We start from the raw sequence: 4,900 nt of genomic DNA, 5'->3' as shown, positions 1-4,900 counted from the left end.
CCTACCTCTCCATCACTCAGGAACCTGAGTTTTCTGGAGAAGAACCAGGATGGGAAAGGGGCTCTGGTTTCATCTCCCCTGACTCCAGTCTTCCTAGGGAAAGTTGGTTCCACTTGAGTTGGAGGAATTGGGGCTAAACAACCAGGCTGAAGCCCTTTATTTTTTTAATTGAAGTACAGTTGATGTACATTATATAAGTTACAGGTGTACAGTATAGTAATTCACAATTTTTAAAGGTTATACTCCATTTATAGTTACTATAAAATATTGGCTATAGGGCTTCCCTGGTGGCGCAGTGGTTGAGAGTCTGCCTGCCAATACACGGACGCGGGTTCGTGCCCCAGTCCGGGAGGATCCCACATGCCGCGGAGCGGCTGGGCCCGTGAGCCATGGCCTCTGAGCCTGCGCATCCGGAGCCTGTGCTCCGCAGCGGGAGAGGCCACAACAGTGAGAGGCCCGCGTACCGCAAAATAATAATAATAATATTGGCTATATTCCCTGTGCTCTTTTTGTGTGTTTTTTTTTGGTTTTTTTTTTTTTCTGGCCACACCATGCAGCAGGTGGGATCTTAGTTCCCCGACCAGGGATCAAACCTGTGCCCCCTGCATTGGGAGCGTGAAGTCTTAACTACTGGACCACCAGGGAAGTCCCTCCTTGGTTTGTACAGTATATCCTTGTAGCTTATTTTATATATAGTAGTTTGTACCTCTTAATCCCCTACCCCTATATTACCCCTCCCCCACCTTCCATATCCCATCTGATAACCACCAGTTTGTTCTCTGTATCTATGAGTCAGTTTCTTTTTTGTTATATTCACTAGTTTGTTATATTTTTTAGATTCCACATATAAATGATATCATACAGGCTTCTGCCAACTTTCCAGCCCTCAGTCAGACAGGCGTGGAGACGCTTCTAGAAGTAACATCACGATGGCTGCCCAATGAGAACCCCAAGTTCAGTTCAAACTTGTATTGGTTGGTGATGGTGGTACTGGAAAAACTACATTTGTGAAACGTCATCTGGTGAATTTGAGAAGTATGTAGCTACCTTGGGTGTTGAGGTCCATCGCCTTGTGTTCCATACCAACAGAGGACCTATTAAGTTCAATGTATGGGATACAGCTGGTCAGGAGAAATTTGGTGGACTGAGAGATGGCTATTATATCCAAGCTCAGTGTGCCATTTGATGTAACATTGAGAGTTACTTACAAGAACGTGCCTAACTGGCATAGAGATCTTGTACAAGTGTGTGAGAACATCCCCATCGTGTTGTGTGGCAACAAAGTGGGTATTAAGGACAGAAAGGTTAAGGCACAGTCAATTGTCTTCTACCGAAAGAAGAATCTTCAGTACTATGACACTTCTGCCAAAAGTAACTACAACTTTGAAAAGCCCTTCCTCTGGCTTGCTAGAAAACTGATGGGAGACCCTAACTTGGAGTTCATCTCCATGCCTGCTCTCGCCCCGCCAGAGGTGGTCATGGACTCAGCGTTGGCAGCGCAGTACAGGCAGGATCTAGAGGTTCCTCAGACAACTGCCCTCCCAGATGAAGAGAAAGTGAAGCTGGACCCCAACGTCAGAAGTCTAGTTTTATAGGCAACTGTCCTGTGATGTCAGTGGTGCAGCGTGTTTGCCACTTTACTATATAGCTAAGCAGAACATGTGCTTAATCTTTGGGATGCTGAAGGAGATGAATGGGCTTCGGAGTGAATGTGGCAGTTAAAAAAAAATGCCTTCAGTTTTTGGACCTGCTTATTTAGGTGTTTTGGAACACAGTTGTTTCCTCCTTGAGTTTCAAATATAAGACTGCTACAGTCACATCACACACACAAACACACACACACACACACACACACACACACACACACACACAAAGTGATATCATACAGTATTTTTCTCTGTCTGACTTATTTCACTTAGCATAATACCCTCCAAGTCTATCCATTTTGTTGCAAAGGACAAATTTTCATTCTTTTTTATGGCTGAATAGTATTCCATTGTATATATATTTATATATATATATACATGTATGTAGTATACATATAGTATAAGTAGTATTCCATTATATGTATATAATGGAATATTATTCAGCAGATGAATGAATTAAGATTAACAGATGAATGGATAATATATATACCACATCTTAATCCATTCATCTGTTGATGGACATTTAGGTTGTTTCCATATCATTTTCCATATCAATTGTAAACAATGCTACTATGAACATTGGAGTGCATGTATCTTTTAGAATGAGTGTTTTTGGTTTTTTCAGATATATATCCAGGAGTGGTATTTCTGGGTCATATAATAGTTCTATTTTTAGTTTTTTGAGAAACCTCCATACTGTTTCCACAGTGGCTGCACCAATTTATATTCCCACCAACAGTGTATGAGGGTTCCCTTTCTTTTTGGAAAAAACATATTTATTTATTTATTTAGGCTGTGCTGGGCCTCAGTTGCAGCATGCGGGATATTTAGTTGCAGCGTGCGAACTCTTAGTTGCAGCATGCACGTGGGATCTAGTTCCCTGACCAGGGATTGAACCTGGCCCGCCCCCTGCATTGGGAGCTCGGAGTCTTAGCCACTGGACCACCAGTCCCAAGGGTTCCCTTTTCTCCACATCCTCACCAATGTTTGTTACTTGTGTTATTTTTGATGATAGCCATTCTGACAGGTATGAGGTGATAGCTCATTGTGGTTTTGATTTGCATTTCCCTGATGATTAGTGATGTTGAGCATCTTTTCACGTGCTGCTTGGCCATCTGCATGTTCTCTTTGGAGAAATGTCTATCCAAGTCTTCTGACCATTTTTTAATCGGGTTGTTTATTTTTTTGATGTTGAGTTTTATGAGCTGTTTATATATGTTGGGTATTAACTCCTTATCAGTCATATCATTTGAAAATATTTTCTCCCATTCAGTAGGTGTCTTTTCGTTTTGTCAGTGGTTTCCTTTGCTGTGCAAAAGCTCTTAAGTTTAATTAGATCCCATTTGCTCATTTTTGTTTTATTTCCTTTGCTTTAGGAGACTGATCCAAAAAAAAATATTGCTACTATTTATGTCAAAGAGTGTTCTGCCTGTATTCCTCTAGGAGTTTTACTGTCTCTGGACTTTTTTTTTTTTTTGGCTGTGTTGGGTCTTCGTTGCTTCGTTGCTTTGTTGCTGGGCTTTCTCTAGTTGTGGCGAGCGGGGGCTACTCTTCATTGCGGTGCTCAGGCTTCTCATTGCAGTGGCTTCTCTTATTGCGGAGCATGGGCTCTAGGTGCATGGGCTTCAGTAGTTGTGGCATGTGGGCTCAGTAGTTGTGACTCGCAGACTTAGCTGCTCTGCGGCATGTGGGATCTTCCCGGACCAGGGCTTGAACCCATGTCCCCTGCATTGGCAGGTGGATTGTTAGCCACCGTGCCACCAGGGAAGCCCATGGTCTCTGGTCTTACATTTAGGTCTTTAATCCATTTTTAGTTTATTTTTGTATATAGTGTTAGAGAGTGTTCTAATTTCATTAGTTTACATGTAGTTGTCCAGTTTTCCCAGCACCACTTATTGAAGAGACTATCTTTTCTCCATTGTATATTCTTGCCTCCTTTGTCATAGATTAATTGACAAAAAGTGCATGAGTTTATTTCTGGGCTCTCTATTCTGTTCCATCGATCTATGTGTCTCTTTCTGTGCCAGTACCATAGTGTTCTGATTACTGTAGTATAGTCTGAAAGTCAGGTGGGACGTGATTCCTCCAGCTCTGTTCTTCTTTCTCAAGATTGTTTTGCCTACTTAGGGTCCATACAAAATTTAAGATTATTTGTTCTAGTTCTGTGAAAAATATCCTTGCTATTTTGATAAGGATTGCATTGAATCTGTAGATGGCCTCAGGTAGTATAGCCATTTTAACAATATTAATTCTTCCAGTCCAAGAACACAGTATATCTTTCTATCTGTTTGTGCTGTCTCCAATTTCTTTCATCCGTGTCTTATAGTTTTCCAAGTACAGGTCTTTTCCCTCCTTAGGTATGCTTTTTCCTAGGTATCTTATTCTTTTTGATGCGATGGTAAATAGGATTGTTCCCTTAGTTTCTCTTTCTGTTAGTTCATTGTTAGTCTATAGAAATGCAACAGATTTCTGTATATTAATTTTGTATCCTGCAGCTTTATCAAATTCATTGATGAATGAATTGATGAATTCGGTAAAGTTGCAGGTGAAGGAGGCTCCCCACCTGACTTTCTCCTTCCTTTGCACTGCCAGCATTCCCAGGTGCACAACTCAGTGTCCCCACCTCAGGACAGGCTCCCTCCTCCCAATGAGGAGGCCAGTACCTGCACAGACCCTCCTGTGGGGGACCAAGGGCATCTCTGGCCTCTGGGGTCTCTGTTCAGGGTGGAGTAGTCCCTCCTCTCCCCTTCCCACCCCACCCAATTCTACCCCACCCATGCTTCCCCAAGCCTGGGGTGGCCACACCCAGGCTTTTAGACAAACAAAATCAAGGGGAAAGAGTTAGCAAGAAGGAGGGAGCTCATTACTAGGAATTAAGGAGGAGATATGCCCTGAGGTAAGATGAGCGGGACTGGTCACTCAGACTCTCTTAGGTACATGACATGTTCACTTAGAAGTACACATAGAAAGACCCAGACACAAAGAGTCAGGCAGGGACAGAGACACAGAAAGAGACAGAGGCATGGTCAGCCAGGGGCACAGACCCAGAGCCATACCAGACAGACTGAGAGAAAGATAGGTACACCCAGCAGCACTGAGAGATGCAAAGCTGCGTGTGCGCACACACGAGCAGGCACACAAGGAAACGGAAACCCAGCTCAGGTTTCAGGGAGGTGGATTTCAATGCCAGCAAGTCAGAGCTTTAAGGAACAATGAGCTCCTCCAAAGATGGCTGTGGAGAGGACTAGCTCAGG

General features: G+C 43.1%; 1 pseudogene; it reads left to right on the top strand.

Annotated features, from left to right (window-relative positions):
• Positions 1-929: 929 nt before the first annotated feature.
• Positions 930-1,868, top strand: LOC109549824 (GTP-binding nuclear protein Ran-like; annotated as a pseudogene).
• Positions 1,869-4,900: the final 3,032 nt, after the last annotated feature.

Source organism: Tursiops truncatus, chromosome 6 (assembly GCF_011762595.2).
Source record: "Tursiops truncatus isolate mTurTru1 chromosome 6, mTurTru1.mat.Y, whole genome shotgun sequence".
Lineage (NCBI taxonomy): Eukaryota > Metazoa > Chordata > Mammalia > Artiodactyla > Delphinidae > Tursiops > Tursiops truncatus.
This window is presented reverse-complemented; position numbering and strand designations above follow the sequence as displayed.